General features: G+C 36.9%; 1 long non-coding RNA gene across 3 annotated transcripts; it reads right to left on the bottom strand.

Annotated features, from left to right (window-relative positions):
• Positions 1 to 5,987: 5,987 nt before the first annotated feature.
• On the bottom strand, positions 5,988 to 17,012 carry LOC139435580 (uncharacterized). 3 transcript variants are annotated; one of them, XR_011644813.1, is made up of 3 exons: positions 16,851 to 17,012; positions 7,934 to 8,040; positions 5,988 to 6,445 (listed from the first exon to the last, which is right to left on the bottom strand). It is a non-coding gene; the product is annotated as an uncharacterized lncRNA (long non-coding RNA). The 3 variants fall into 3 exon arrangements; XR_011644812.1 differs by lacking the exon at positions 16,851 to 17,012 and adding an exon at positions 16,022 to 16,305; XR_011644811.1 differs by lacking the exon at positions 16,851 to 17,012 and adding an exon at positions 16,215 to 16,305.
• Between the last annotated feature and the right edge of the window lie 794 nt (positions 17,013 to 17,806).

The raw sequence follows: 17,806 nt of genomic DNA, 5'->3' as shown, positions 1-17,806 counted from the left end.
ACATCAGCATGTGTAATAGTTAAATATGCAGTTGTGTTTATTTGAAAATCATTTAGTATAATCACACAAATTCTGTGTTTTATATTTAACAATTCTGTGTTCTTTATTTATTGAATATTCAATACCTGACAAGCCGGAGATGAAATATCTACATACATCTTACAAGAGTATAATACATTATGTATAATATCAGTTAAAATAAGTGCTTCAACATAGTTAACATTGCTGGAGGTATGCACACATATTGATAGATGTCTTGTAATGCACTGTTGAGGAACCTGCGTCCCAAGTTTTTCATTCAATGCATAACTACACTGTTTGTGAATATATGTCAATAAACCTTAGAACATCATGAAATCTTGAAAGGGATGTGCAAAATAGTCATTACATACAGTCTTTAATTAACTATTAGTAGAGAATAACGAGTAATGAATATACTTTATAGGGATCCTATTAATATCTAATAATAAAAATAATGAAATTCAATAACATGCTTTAACCACCAGGTGTCCCTTTATATCATCTGTGCACCTTTATGGTGTAAATACAGCCTATCTACCGATTTGATGAAATATAAAAGTGAGCCGAATTAGTGTTGATACTGCAAGGAGACGTATTGTGTGAAAAGAAATGTAAGATATTGTTTAATGGCTGATATATTTATGATCCACGTCACGTATTCAGTGTTGGCGGCAAGTGCCTAACACTGTGTGTGTGTGTGTGTGTGTGTGTGTGTGTGTGTGTGTGTGTGTGTGTGTGTGTGTGTGTGTGTGTGTGTGTGTGTGTGTGTGTGTGTGTGTGTGTGTGTGTGTGTGTGCGTGTGCGTGTGTGTGTGTGCGCTTGTGAGTGTGTGTCTGAGCATATGAAATATTCATCAATTCTTAGTGCCAACATATTTCCGAGATCTCTGGAGCATTTGCGCTGTGGACCAACACTATACATTGATGGGGAAGGGGGTAGCAATAAAGATAACACCATTAAATAGTTACACAACATATACAATTCTGTCTGTCTGTCAATTGCCCGGGGTCACACAGAGTTCAGCCGCTGGACCTCTGAGAGGGGGGAGGTGTCAACATCGATGCTGCACGGGCGAAATTAGCGCGCTTCCGAGGTACCAATTATTAAGCTGGACAGTTTGAACGGTAGGTAATGAGCACACATTTCTATGCATTAAAAAGCTAAATATACACCAACTTTTTAGTTTGCCTATAACGGGTAACGTTATGTTAAACAACGCAAAGATGTTTATGCAAAACAGCCACTTATTTATTAACATGCATCTTAAACTGTAAGCTATAGGGTGCGGACGTGCGGTAATAGGCCTACCTTAAACTTGTTTACGGAGCTATTTTGTATTTTATAGCTCAAAATGAAAGTGGCAGCATCCATTGTACCTAATTTTGGCAGTTGCAGCTAGCAGTCAATCTCAAACATACCCTCAGCTAATCGAACTATTTTTTTATGGGTTTTATTTTATTTTTAGTTAGCGGCATTTAACAACTGCATTAAATATGGGTGACAGGGCCAGAGATTTTTTAGATAGATTGTTGTTTTACTAATGATAAGGTTAAATCCCCAAAGACAATGATGTCAGTATTGATACTATGTATTGATGTATTGCTGAAATATATTATTACTTGAAAACAGTTGAGCAATATTTGAAAACCTGTTAGTAGGCCTACTAGTAGGCCAATACAAATAGAACAGAGTATAAGCAATGTCTTTAATTTAGTCTGCATCTCATGCACAAGATGTATGCGCTGACACTAATGTGGTACCGATTGATGTCTGTCCAAGAACACTGTCCATACTTAATTCCTCTTTTGTCAGTCATAAGAACATCTACAGTGAACATTTGAAATAGTAAAAATACATACTATATATATATGTCATAGGTATTTTAACAAAATAAGTGTAAACTTTCACTACAAAACAAAACAACCACCCCCTGTCTGTACATAGTTCAGAATGGATCTTCTAGACCTGCTTGTACAGACTTGGTGCAAGATGGTTCTCTCCGATACTACTTTGCATGGTTAACCAGGTTAATACTGGTATTGTGTACTATAGAGGTGGGTAACAGAAGGCATGAAAGAGTCACCTGTAATCCACCACCAGCATTCTGGCAGAAATGTCACTGAAACATTGAAGTAGGGTAGGCCTACATGACAAATTGATAATTTGATCATATTAAAGTTATTTAGTTCCTTTGTCAATTTGGTGTTTATATTTTTGCTTGTTTTTATTGCAGGTTCAAGATGCCAAGAGGGTCAACAAACACAACCTGCGTCAGCTGCAAAGCAGTCATTGCTGTGTCAACCAAGACCTGCAAGTTCTGCAAAACACTGCAGCCGAGAAAGCAACGACTGGCCAAGAAACTGCAAAAAGTTGAGGCCAAAAAAGACGATTGGTTAAAAAAACAAAAAAAGAACAAAACCATCTCACATGTTCTTGATGAGGCATCTGTTTTGGTGTGTGTTTATGTCTGTAATTGTAGTTTACAAAATTAAATCTGATAATGTTTCTGTATTACATTTCAATCTTTTTTTTTAGGTTGAGAAACTGAACACCCTTGGGTATAGGGCCATGGTGTTTGTCTCAAAGCCAGGGAAAAAGCCTTCCACCTGGAAGACAAATGTTGCACATCCGAGATGGCATCTGTCGGACCAGGCTGCAAAGTGCCTTCACCGGATGAAGCTTTATATGAGGTGTTAGTAGATGGTAAGCAATTATATTTGTGGTCATTTCAAATGTTACCATATAGCTCAGTCTATTCTAAAATGCTCATGAACAATTTATGGCAAAAAAAATTCTTAATGATTCAACAATTCATTTAATTATACACACACAGTCTAGGTAAAATAAATGTGTAGTTAAGAAGAAGCTGACATCAGAAACAATTGTGTTACTATGTTGTATAAATATATATTCAAAGTAGAAATTGAGCTGCTGAATGCAAAACAAATCAACATTACTCTGATAGTTTTGTCTTTTTGTGTCATTGAGGTTGGACTAACCCGCAACCCTCACCCAGTCTGGACGCGGAACACTCCACAAGTGCTCCTACCACCATTCCCTCATCCAGTCCAGAAGACCGACCCTCCAGCAGTACTTATGCAGTCCTGCTCCCTACTAGTCCTGCCATACAACCCTCTACAGGTCCTGCAACTCCAGCAGCACAAACAAAAAGGACTGCAGCAGCAAAAAAGAAACAGGGTAGGTTTTAGTGGCAATTTTAAATAGCAATACATCCAGAGGACAATACTCCAAAGCAAATGCACATACTTTAGGTATTTTTGCGTTACCTTACTTCACTAACCTTAATAGCCGCAATCAAGCTAAATTGTCACATAACCCAGGGTTTTCCCACCATGAGCAGGTTCACATAAAGGGGAAGTGTTTGCCCCATATGACCAATGGTAAACATGGACAGGTATACTAGGTCAACTGTAAGCAGAGAGGCATATTTTACAACCGAAAATCAGACTGTAATATTGTTAATATGAAGAATTTAAACTCATAATCCAGACTAAAAGCAGCACAGTTGCTGCTGACAAAAAAAACCTTACTGTGTGAATGTTTAAATGAATAGGACTGCTCTATGAAGGGCACAAGTAGATATAACCTAATAACATTTGTGTATTTGGATAATGTAATGTGTTGGTAACATGTAAGTTGATATATGATATGTTAATATATTTAAATAAATAAATATAAAATAATTTATATATCCCCATTTGAGAAAGCATGGCTTTTATGGCAGTTCTAGTCTTAGTCTTTCAGCTGCAACCCTGCGGGGTTAAAAATATAACTAGGCCTGTACAGAATAGAGGAAAGCTTTGAAACCCCATTCTTAATGTTGATACTTCAATACTAAATCATATGAATACTATGCAGCTTTTATATCTTTTTTTGTTTATTTTGCATAATATCAGATAAGAATGATGCTTCACTAATATTATTAGTATTATACTTTTAAAACAATAAAATTCCACTGTTGGCTGCGTAGTATCGTTTTTTGACTCGTTTCAACCATTCACTTTTAACTCCAGTGTTGTAAAGCCCAGAAGTCAAGAAAAAATTTCACAATATGTTTTATCCAAGCAAATATTCAGCTTCAATCTCTATTATATTATTATTATATTTTGGGCGAAACAAGATTTTCTCTGCGCTCTAAACATGTTGATGTTAGATGATGACCAGTGTTGGACACTTTTAAAAGGTAACAGGTTACAAATGACTAGTTCCTATATATATATCTTTCTCTAGTAACTTCCTAACCCTGATGATAACAGTGAAGCTACTTCTAAGGAGTTGTACAACTAAGTGAACATTACTAAAGGTTAAAAATAAACCCTTAAGGGCCATCTACACCAACAACAATAAGCAAAACGATGAGCGGTATCTCTCTAAATCGGGGTGCCAAGCATGCGTAGCACATTAGCTGTTTTGGAGCCAGGTGAAATGAATTATTGATGACTTTTTACTGCTGTTATGATATGAAAATTAAAAATAAGAAACATTTCTGGTAAGTCTTGACAATTAGCCAAATGAACAGTGCGGTTTAAACTAAATTATATATTTTAAACAGTAACATCAAGTGTACAGTATAATAACAGCTCTTCACAAAAGCTTTTCTTTCATCTCAACAGACGTGTCTCCAAGGAAGAAGCTCAAGAAGAAGAACCCCCAACACTTTGAAGGTTATTTAGCTTCAATTATAATTGGGATTAGACAGTAAAGACACGAGCTCCAGTATATTTTCTCTGTATAGAGAAGTGTTAAAAATGTCAACTGTTGTCTTTTCTAAACAAATACTTTTGAGGGCATTTTTGTTTTACAACTATTTATCAATAAAGAAACAATTTTTTTTTTAAAATCATCATTTGTTTCACGGTGGTGGACGAACGACTCACCACAGTCAAATATATATATATTTTAAACAATATATGTTATGATTGTCCTTTTGTGTAAAGTTTTTGCAGTTTTATATTGTTTATATTTATATTGTTATAAAGTTGACATGTTCAAATAATTGTGGAAATATAATTTATGAGAATAAAAGCAAACTGAAAGTGATTTTATAAATTACAGATCAAATTGTGCAAAAGTAACATTAACATCTATAAGGTCAAAAAACGAGTGTACATTATTTTGCTCTTTCAGAATGCAGCCATAAGATCGTGGGAGGAGAGCAGTACTACCCAGTGAAGACTGTAGTAAAAACCAAAAGGCAAAAGGTTTGTTCGTCATAAATAGAGGTCACTGTGTCAGTTAATATAATGTACATCTAAAGCATGCTACAGACACACTTTTGGGATTTGAATGCAACATAACTTACATCTTTTTGCTTGAAATGGTACAAATATTTAGATCATTTTTTAGGGGAAGCAAATGCAATTGGTGGAGTGGGAACCTTGTTCCACGTGGTATGTAGTATTTTAAATTGCACTGCAAATGTACCAATAACTAATTAGTCTAAGCATTTGATTACCATTTTTATCTGACAGAGGTGTAACATATATTGCCATATTTTGAATTATGTTCATGGCTGATATCTTTACAATGTATTACAGTGGGAAGAAGTGGCCCCTACAGTGGGTGGAGAAGGACAATACCACAACAGAGGAACAGCAGGACTGATAATTGCACGTGTTGTCAAAACCGTTGTGCTGCTTGACCCTATGTTATCTGTTTTGATTGTTTTTTTGGGTTATATGCCTTCCTTTGCTACCGTTATTGCATATACTTGCTGAATGTTACTTTGTAATAAAAAATTATGTTATTCAACTGAAAAACCTCAAAGCCTTTTGTTTTTATTGTAGAATTGTTTTTTCATTTTCATACTTGTATAATTTCTTCTTCAAATAAAAATGAAATAATAATTTAAAACCACTTGATGGACATCAACAAAATATATAAATAAACAACTTGAAATGGGTAAATAGTATTTTTTTTATTAAAGGAACATCATCAAACAGTTGCAGAAAAAAGAAGAAGCATATACCATGTTTAAACTGCATGGGATGGGCTAACGTGCCCTTTATTATTTAATTAATGGGAGACAATGTACTTGAATTGAATTTAACTTCTGTTAGACAGCTATCATACTGAATACATATTTACTGTGAATGTATGCACAAATGTATGGCATATGGCTGTCTAACAGAAGTTACATTCATTCCTCACTTATTCTGACAATGTACTTAACCCCAAATAAAAGAACCCAATAAAAAGAGTTGTTAAATAATAGTGAAGTCACGTTGTAATAACAATAACTCATCTCTCTCTCGTTTTATTTTTGAGCTTTGCTAAAAGCCACTGTGTCAAGTGTCCATCGTGTGTTGCCGTCCGGAGTTGTCCAATCTGGCGGACCATCTCGCACATTCACAGTACCGATCGGGCAGGGGGACGGATCGGGTAGTGACAAAAGTAAACGATCCTGTAATCAAAGGCATATCGAAGAGTCCTGAGATTGTACTACTGGTGTTTTATCATCTATAACTAGCCTGTGTGTATTCTCAAATGTCGTTTTCAGGACAAACAAAAGACGTTTTAAATATCTTATCAGCTGGTGTAAGTGCAGAATATTGAATATAACCTTGACTATTACTGTGTAGGCTACTTCATTTATCTGACAGCATTATTTAATGATACTATTTTATATATATAATATATATATTTATTTAATGATACTATTTTATATATACATTTATTCATATACACACACACTTATATGTACTCACACATGTATTTATTCATAAATATACACAGATGTATTCATTCATTTATACACACACAGCATTATTTAATGATACTGTTATATATATAAACACACACTTTGCACTCCAAAGGTCCGTTTTCTACCGATAGACGCTGCCCGTCTCTCTGCCAATCACAGAGCTGCACAGTAATGCTGGCCACATATATGTGCGGGCCTGTGGTTGGGGGGGAGCAGAGGGGGGAGGGCTGGAGAGTGTGTGACGTTGACCCTGTTGTGTGACGTTAAACCTGCGACCTGTAACCTGTGACCTCTGAACCTGTATGCTACCAAAGTAGCTATTAAACCTAAGAACTTGAGGCCTGTTTTCGACTCCTATTGTGGAATATTACACTATTATGACTTCCGTGTTCACAGCAAATGACAGGCCTGTAGCGTTGCCATTAAGTACACAACAAATACCTGCGCATTACGAACATGGATGTACAGTTCCTTATCCGTTATCTGTTCGCGTAGCTAGCTAGCACCAGATGCTAACACTAACAATACACGTAAGGTCTCGCTCGGGCCACACTTAAAATACGTTAAATGTACACAATTTCCTGAGGCATTTTTGTTAAACTGCTACGTTCGAGTTGTGCGCTAACATCAATATAAATAAATGAGGGCAAAGACGTTATAATATTACAATTTCAGAGCATACACTGATAGCAGCGTCCCTAGCAACCACCTTGGTAACAATGCAAACGTTGAATGGACACGATTTCCTGAAGTAATCTTGGTAATAACTAGCAAACTAAAGATCATGTACACCCACTATACACATAATCTTAAATAACAACTCATATTTCTCGCATGAAATGACATCAAAACGCATTTTAATGACCTAACTAACCTTAAAATAGGCATTTTACACCAAGAATAAAACGGAGGTCGGCCATGTTTCTTTTTCTGCAGAGAGACATTTGAAGATCACGTGACATAGAAGCCAGCCATTGGAATGAATGGTGAAAAAAAACGTAGGCATCTTACGATTTCAGAGGCGTTTTCGTAGAACTACTACGTCCTGCGTTGTGGACCAACGTAGCTATTATACGTTTTTTTGTGAGACTGGGTTGGATAATCCACTGACATCCTTTAATACACATGTTCATTTGAATCAGATGTACTGATAATATCCGCAATATAAATCTTTAAACTTCTTCTTACCTTTAAAAGTCCGTCACGAACGGTCTATTATGCTGCAACTCCACAGCTCTGCCAGCCTTGGCGCTAACTTCCGGGGAACGATTGAGAGGCTCCACGATCCGCCATTGCTGTAAAAAAGTGGTCCATTGGAGTGAACGGAGATGTCGTAACTCTTCTATTATATGGCTCTGGTGTGATCCAATCAAATGATTGATTTATATGTCCAGCCTTGGGCAGATTGTTTCCCGACAAACTGTGCAAATCAGGCGCCATTATAAAACGTTACAGATGTGAATTTAAGGTCAAATTGAATTTGAAGATGGGCATGGTCCAAGCAAGGGGAGCAAAGGTCCATTGTGCAACAAAAATGTATATATATTATTAAGCCCATTACCTTAAAGAGCCTGTGACACGAGTTTCCCCCATCATCCAAACCCATCAATTTGAGTAAATATTGTCCCCTTGAAACCGTTACTGAACTGATTTTGGATATTTGTACTTAGATAACCATTAATCTGCCCTTCAATGTTGACCATTTTCTGGATCTTCTCGCGGATTCTTCAAGTCCCGCCAAATGATGTGTGATGTCATTGCGGGCACAGCGCTCTAGCTGCACCGTTCAGGATCCCAGCTTCTGCATGTAAACGCACGATGGTGCACACAGCAGCAAGCTCAGACAGCGATGACAGTTTAATGTTGAACGTGTCTGAGAGCTCATGAGGCTGAAGGATCGGTTTATGTTGTATCTGTTAGAAGTTTAGGAATTAGGTGCGTCAATATGGGCGATCATACGGTCATGTAGCCAGTGGTGGAATGGGACTAAAAATCATCCCGGGACTCTCGACCGGCCCACTTCGTTACCGCTAGTAAATTGTCAACGGGGGGAGTGGGGGATGTCAGGGGCGGCGGGTGCTGTAGATAGTAAATGTAAATATGTAAATATTTGTGTCACTGCATCCTGGTAAAATACAAATATAATGTATAATGTCTGTGTCTTTGACCTTAGAGCTGCTAGCCACCTGTGCCCTGTACTACGAAGCCAGTTCAGCAGACCCTGGATATGTTTGAGTAACAAACAAACTAACAACAACAAACTAACAAACGAGATCTCGCTAAGCGGTCCTACGACGCTGGTTATCAACTCGGTAAATCAAGCTAGGGTTTCTCTCTCCAGCTGAGAGCGCGTTCACGTCTAAGACACGAGTGGATCTGACTTTAATTACATTTGACTCGAGTGTTTCGTCAACATAATGTGTTAAATAATACTTCTGCATACAGTCTGTGACGCTGTGAGTGTTGCACGGCCAGATACGGCTGGAGAAGCTGACTCAGATAAGAAAATATATTATATATTATGATATTATATGATCGATGATGTAATATGAATGATAAGTGCGACACGTCGGCGTCTTCTCTGCATACGGCAGTTTAAACTGTATTTCCTTTATCCTGTAATATGACTTGAGAGATTTAAACTCCGCACACTGAGTTGATCTCTTTTCTATAGACGCTGGAGGCGGGCAGCGTCAGGTAAAATAAGTTATTTAGCCTTCTCAAACCTGAGCCTCACGCGCCGCCTATGGGGGATGTGCTAGTTACTTATCCGACCGGCCCACTTCGGTACCAGTCCGCCACTGCACCCAGCCCACGTAAACTGTCAACGGGGGGAGCCTCGCTGCGGGGAAACGGTGGACCTAGTGTCCCGATCGGAGTGGGAATAATAATAATCTGTGCATTTTATCCATTCATTTCCCCAACATTGTGGTAAAAAAACCACACGTTTAATCCATGTTGTTGGTGTACTACAACTACAAAAAGCACCGGTTTGTTTTCTCATCAGGAAATGCAGACCGGCTCAAACAAACGATTATTTAATATGTTCATATGTTCGCCGAATTGACATGAAAGCACTAATAAATGTAGTTTCATCCACTTGAGTTTACAACTACAAAAGTAATCGATTTGTTTTTATATCACATCCTACGGGAGGAAATTCAGCAGCTCTCACTACCGATTTTTAATCCTAATAATCATCAGTAATCATCATCTTCACCACGATCATTTATGTTTATGTTCCCCGAATTGACATGAAAGCACTGACAAATATGAATATACTGTAGTCAACTTCATTAAAACGTTATTAACGTGCCTAAACTCAGTAATTCACCATTTCTACGCATGACAACACACTTTGTCCGTGTTTGGCTCTCTCGCCGCACAGTGAAGCGTTCCCGCATTGACGTCACTTCCGGCTTCCCCCAAAACTTCAAAATGAGTCGAAGGAATTTCCCCACGATGTTCGAAATTATTGATATTTAACGGAACGGTATCGCTTTTTCTTTTTTAAACTGACGGTTCGAGATTACGAGTAGCCCAATATTTCATTGCACAACAGTTGTTGGGATGCTGTCACAGGCTCTTTAAGTCATCAAAAAACTTTCCAGATGTGTAGTTGAAATGATATTGAATGCTGAGTTTGAACAAGGGTGACAAAAGAAAGATGATATGAAATGGGGAAAGGGGCGTTGATCTCCCCACTTTGAACCCCTGCCCTGATTGGGCATCGCGGCTGGTGTTCACAAGATGGTCTCTATTATGAACACTGATTAAGGGTCTCATATTAAAAGAATCCAATAGGTCTTTAAATTCCCAGATTCTATGATTAAATCAATAGAAACACATTTTAAAATCAAGGATAAATGTAACGAGACAAAAGCTCAGACAATTAATAATGAAGTCTTAATTAGGTGGTCTGTGGACAGTGAGTGCACCAATTAAAGACTCAAAAGACACTAATGAATAATAACTAGTTCTTATAAGCAACCCTGTCTCCTAAAAATTACGTTCCCACAGAACTAAACTGCATTCTCAATTACGTTTAGCTAGAAACGTATTTTCTCCCACGTTACGTTAGTTATGAACGTATCTCAAATACGTTTATTTTCTACATATCTTCTAGAAACGTATTTTCTCCCACGTTACGTTTGTTATGAACGTATCTCAAATACGTTTATTTTCTACATATCTTCTAGAAGCATATTTTCTTCCACGTTACGTTAGTTATGAATGTAACTTAAATACGTTTATTTTCTACATATCTTTGCCATTTATTGTCTTCCTTATAATAATGATAATTAGTTATTTATAAATATCATTTTAGAGCACACCTTTGAAATCGACAATCGGGCTCGATATATAGTTAAATTAAAATCAGTAGGCGAGGCTGTAATTTCGCCAGCTGTTACTCTCATGAGCGAGGCAGAACATAATTTTTCGTCTGTAGTCAATCAAGTCGCTTCAGCTGATTCAAAATGCTGCTCGTGTACTAACCAGAGTTAGGAAAAGGGACCACATTACTCCTGTTCTGGCTGCCTTACACTGGCTCCCTATAGAACACAGGATAGAATTTAAAATTCTTCTTCTCGCCTACAAAGCCCTTAATGGGCAGGCGCCATCTTACCTTAAAGAACTCATTATACCCTACTGTCCTACTAGGGCATTGCGTTCCAAGAATGCAGGGTTGTTGGTTGTTCCTAGAATCTTTAAAAGTACAATGGGAGCCAGAGCCTTTTCTTATCAAGCTCCACATTTGTGGAATCAGCTTCCAGTTTGTGTTCGGGCGGCAGACACCCTATCCGTTTTTAAGAGTGCGCTTAAGACCTTCCTTTTTGATAAAGCTTATAGTTAGGGCTGATTAGATTCAGCCCCTAGTTTTGCTGATATAGGCTTAGTTTGTCGGGGGACATCTTACTTCTTCCTTCTCTCTGTCTGTACCTGTGTACTCTCATGTTCCGATTAACCCAGCTTCCCCAAATGTCTTTCTTTTTGGTGTCTATATACGCTGGGATCCGGAGTCATGGATGATCCTGCGGTCCTGTGTCCTGGATCGCGAGCGCTGGATCTTGAGTCGTGGCTGTGGTCCTGGATCATAGGTCCTGGATGGATATCCTCGTGGATTCATCTTCCTATTATACACACATGCATTTCCAAACATTTGGACTACCTATGTTGCAAATGTGTTGTCTTTTCGGTTTACACGCGGCATCTGTTGCGCGTCTGTCCGTCCTGGGAGAGGGATCCCTCCTCTGTTGCTCTCCCTGAGGTTTCTCCCATTTTTCCCTTTAAACTGGGTTTTCTTTGGAAGTTTTTCCTTGTACGATGTGAGGGTCTAAGGACAGAGGGTGTCGTATTGTCATACTGATATTCTGTACACACTGTGAAGACCACTGAGACAAATGTAACATTTGTGATATTGGGCTATATAAATAAACATTGATTGATTGATTGATTGATAATAGTTTTAACATGCCAAAAAGCTGCTGTGTCGTTTATTGCAACTCGAACATTAAAACAAATCCAGAGTTACGTGTTTCTGTACTTCCTCTAAGAAGAAAGGACAGTATCAGAAGAGCTCTGTGACTTCAGGCTTGATCGCCGTTCAAATGACAGCGCTGGTTTCCCCAAAAGTGGGCGGGGCTGTAAAGTGAAGTAGATTTACTCTCATCTATTATTCAAAACCATTCTATTTATTCTAACGTAAATTACATGCCAGTGTTTTATCTTTTATTTATTTGTTTTTATTTTAAATCGTATAATGTCTGACTTTTTTTCCGTCTGTGAGGAAAAGAAATGGGGCTCAGAGCCTCAAAATACTGAAATCTGTATTTTTTAAAATCTTTTCCTTCTAATTTATTATTCTTTTCTAAATAACACACTGTTATTTACTCAACAATAACACACAATTATCCTTGTTTTTATTTATTCATTTAATTCTATAATCTTGGGCTTTTTAGCCGTAAATAAAGTCACCGGAAACAGACGGGACATTTTGAGCGATACACACCACAAACCCACTAAACTGATTACCCAAGATCCTCAGCTTGAAGCTTGTTGATTGGATGTTTTAGCCGCAATGCACGCTGGGATATGGTGTTGATATGATATGGAGATATGATATCCGACAACGAAAAATAAAATACCTAATTCAGAGTGTGCTTGCTTTTCTCTTTGGAAGTCATCACATAACGGCATTGTAATACACGGTTCGGCTGCATTAAATATTACACATCTGCCGTAATTCTTTATTTATAGAGAGAGACAAACAGGAGAACTGCTGTCAAAACTGAATACTTGACGTGGATCATAAATATATCAACAATTAAACAACATCTTCAATTTCTTTTCACAAAATACGTCTCCTTGCAGTATCAATAGTAATTCGGCTGACTTTTATATTTGATCCAATTGGTATATTGGTTATATTTACACCACAACGGTGCACAGCTGATAAAAAAGGACTTGTAGTTTTTAAAGATATTACTGATTTTCTTTGAATATAAGAATCTAAATACTGAGTTGAGAGAATAGTCAGGGGATTTGGGTGATGGGAGACACATCTATGGAATCACAATTTCAATAGCTTACTATTAAATGAAGGATAGCCTATGCCTTTCTGTCTGTGATGTTTTACAAATCAGATATTACTGTGAAGAAGTAAAACAAGAGAAATAGTATAGCAATATCCTGTAAAATTATGTAAAAACATGAATAAAATTACACATCTTCAGATGTTATACATAAGTGTCTACACTAATAATACAAAGTTATTATTAGTATGCTGTGTGTACCTTGTGTGCACCGCCTAGTGGTTAAAGCATGTTATTGAATTATTTTTGTTGAATAATCTTATTTGATCAAAACAATATTAAGAGTACATACTTTCATAGGGGGAAAGTAGAAGGTCAATGATAGAAATATAGAATATAAAAAGTCAAGAAGATACTAAGTGATCTCTACAATAAAACAGTTTAGTGCTGGATGTTCAAAGATATTAATAGGAGGATGTGCAAAACAGAAAAACGAATTAACCTTTATTAACACATTAAAAAATACTTTAGGTTAAGGTCTTCTTTTAAACAAGAAAAAAACTCTGGGGGTATCTATCTACAGATGAATATTAAGCCTGACAAAGTACTTAACGTCTAAAATATTGCTTTCCTGCAATGTTAACTATGTTGAAACACTTATTTTAAATGATATTATACACATTAATTATACTCTTATGTATGTAGATAGTATAAGAAATGTGCAGAATATGACAGTTTAATGGTGGAGGTATACAGTACACACATATTGATAGATGTCTGTTGAGGAACCTGCGACCCAAGTTGTGTATAAGATTAATACACCTTAGAAAACCTTGAAATCTTGAAAGGGATATGCAAAATAGCCATTATACAGTTTTTAATTAACTATTAGTAGAGAATAACGAGTAATGAATATACTTTATAAAGATCTGCAGATAAATGTTTAGTCTTCTCAAGCACCAACTATCAAATATCTCTCCTGATTGTTGGCACTTGACAATCACCTTCCCTGAATTGTATTCAGGTGTAACTAAAGTCTGCTTTAAGGGTTGTTTATATTCCACATCATTAATCAGAATCTGCAAAGTAACTAAACTAAATGTAGTGGAGTAAAAATACCAGGTTAACCTCTGAATTGTAGTGGAGTAGAATAACAAAGTAACAATGAGCTGTCGTGTGGGTATATATTAATGCTGCCCATTATGGATACAAGCGATTTTCACCCATTTAGTAATCACATGTTTTAAATGTGTACACACCAATGTGTTTCCTATCGCCTAAACCTCCAGGGCTGTACACAGTTTAATACTGTCAACTTCTACATTTGGGAAAAAAAGTCTTTTAAAACTACAATTCCCAGTAGAGACGTGCCATAGAGAACATGTTGCGAAACACAATAGCCAGCATGTGTAGTTCTGGTGGGGCGTTCGAGTCCAGTTTTGAATAGTCTGCCGTGGTTTCGTTCCATTTCAAAGAGCTTGGCGCTCGGCGTAACCTTGGCGCAACATCACGGGGTTTGTCAACGGGACTGTAGTCCCAAACGATAGCTGGGGATTATGGGTAGTGTAGTGTCTTGGGCCATCCTAAATCTCGAAATGTCCCGTCTGTTTCTGGTGACTTTATTTACGGCTAAAAAGCCCAAGATTATAGAATTAAACGAATAAATAAAAACAAGGATAATTGTGTGCTATTGTTGAGTAAATAACAGTGTGTTATTTAGAAAAGAATAACAAATTAGAAGGAAGAGATTTTAAAAAATACAGATTTCAGTATTTTGAATCTCTAAACCCCATTTCTTTTCCTCAAAGACGACAAAAAAAGTCCGACATTATACGATTTAAAATAAAAACAAATAAATAAAAAGATAAAACACTGGCATGTAATACGTTAGAATAAATAGAATGGTTTTGAATAATAGATGACAGTAAAATCTACTTCACTTTACAGCCCCGCCCACTTTTGGGGAAACCAACGCTGTCATTTGAACGGCGATCAAGCCTGAAGCCACAGAGCTCTTCTGTTACTGTCCTTTCTTCTTAGAGGAAGTACAGAAACACGTAACTCTGGATTTGTTTTAATGTTTGAGGTGCAATGAACGACACAGCAGCTTTTTGGCATGTTAAAACTATTATGTTCTGCCTCGCACATGAGAGTAACAGCTGGCGAAATTACAGCCTCGCCTACTGATTTTAATTTAACCATATATCGAGCCCGATTGTCGATTTCAAAGGTGTGCTCTAAAATGATATTTATAAATGACTATTATCATTATTATAAGCAAGACAATAAATGGCAAAGATATGTAGAAAATAAACGTATTTCAGATACGTTCATAAGGAACGTAACCTGGGAGAAAACATGTTTCTAGAAGATATGTAGAAAATAAACGTATTTGAGATACGTTCATAACAAACGTAACGTGGGAGTAAATACGTTTCTAGCTAAACGTAATTGAGAATGCAGTTTAGTTCTGTGGGAACGTAATTTTTAGGAGACAGGGTTGTTATAAGAAGCTCAGATGAGATAGAAACTCCAGGTCTGCTACAGCTGATAACAGTAAGGAAACAATAAGGTAATTAAAGGTGAAGACAAAGAAAAGTAGAAACAGATCTCGTGTTTTGAAGCAGCTCTGTTAAATGGCCAGTGTGTATAGGATCTATAAGCAGAAATTGAATATAATACTCTATTGTGTTTTAGTTAGTGTACGATCTTTTTAAACTAAGAATTGTTGTGTTTTACTTACTGTAGATCTACAAAGAGAGCAAGACCTCTTCCACAGAGTCCGCCATGTCAAACTGCAATATTTCTACTCTGTGTCCAAAGAGAGCCATTCATGATTTCATGTCACTTGAAGACCACTGCAACATATTTCTATAACTGGGGGAAAGCCAGCTCACTTCTAAATGTAGTTGTTGCTAAGTCAGTGTAATTGTTACCTGTCCCAAAAGCTTGGGTACCACAGCAACAATAAATGATATCTGTAGAAAACAGAAAAGTGCAGCAGCAATAATTAGACACAGGATCCGATTGATCATCTGGATTGCTTCTTATTCAAAATGCAAAGTACACATAGTTACATTGAAATAGCTGTACTTTACAAACATATCACATTTCTCCATTTAAGTTATCCATCTGTCACAGTCAATTACTGTATCTCAAGGAGCAATTCAACAATAAACAATATAAACACATAACGCTATCAAATAATACTTTCTATCAATATATCTATCTTTACCAAATATAACATATTATGGAGCTCACATAAATACAATGTCAGTGTTAATAAACAAAAAACAAGGCAATGTGCCTGCAAGACTTCACTCAGGTGAACAAAACAGATTATCCGTGCGCAGCAGCTAACCTGCCTGCGAGCCTTCGCTCAAGTCACCTTGACACACGGTGCGGCTGAAGCCCGCAAAAATGGCATCTATAGTTGCCGACAGTTTAGTATTTTTAAAATACCGTTACTATGTCAAACATGCTCAAAACTTTCTGACACACTCTCTTAAACATCTCTAACATTATATCTCATTTACACAAGTTAACATCGATCATTTTGATCATGTACTGACCTGTAGAAAACAGAAAAGTGCAGCAGCAAGAATTAGACACAGGATCCGATTGATCGTCTGGACTGCTTCTGAGGAGGGAGCGGAAGTGTCCCCCCTAAAATAACCCAGGCGTCACCGCTCGCCTGCCAAAGGTTCCACCTCGGCTCTACTTACTATAACGGAGCGTCCAGCGCCATATAGATAGAAGAGTTACGACAACGGAAGTCCAAAAACGATTATCGTCACGTGGTTCATGGAGACGAGCATAGATATATATAAACACTAGATGACTCACCCGCGCTGCTGGCCAATGGAGACCGACGTTGCCACTTGGCCGCCATCTTGCTACAGGCAGTTCTCTCATTCATAACATTATGGTTTACTATTTAAATAACCATAGCTTGCTCAATTTTCAACCAATTTTCAAACGGTTTGGTTTTTTATAAACATCAAAGATGTAGTTATGATACTGCATACTTATAATCATGGACTTTCATATGAAAATAACATTAATCAGATAAAGCAATAGCTATACACACACACACACAAGGTATTTATATTAAATATTTGCCGGTGTATATATTTCCATTTATTTTATTATATTGTTAATATTTCAAATAAATTATAAAATTAAAATACATTTATATTTTATATATAAAAATCGGTCTCATGTTACCACTCTGTAAGCCAAGAGTTGTTAATTTAGCAATGCCTTAGCTTTAAGAACAGGGACACAACTAATGACAATAGCATATGTTGGTATATTATTTAGATATTCACCACACCTTTATCAGAAGAACCAAACCAACATAAAATGTGCTCACAGACAGGCCAGTTCTGTCTAATTTATCACAATTATTTTTGACATGAGATCTTCATATCATCCTAGTTTTGTATTTAGTTTCTAGATTTGTAAACAAATCCAGAACCTTTGAAATATGTTATTGAAAAAAGACCAAGAATAATATAAACTGTAC

The sequence above is a fragment of the Pseudochaenichthys georgianus genome, chromosome 17 (genome assembly GCF_902827115.2).
Source record: "Pseudochaenichthys georgianus chromosome 17, fPseGeo1.2, whole genome shotgun sequence".
Lineage (NCBI taxonomy): Eukaryota > Metazoa > Chordata > Actinopteri > Perciformes > Channichthyidae > Pseudochaenichthys > Pseudochaenichthys georgianus.
This window is presented reverse-complemented; position numbering and strand designations above follow the sequence as displayed.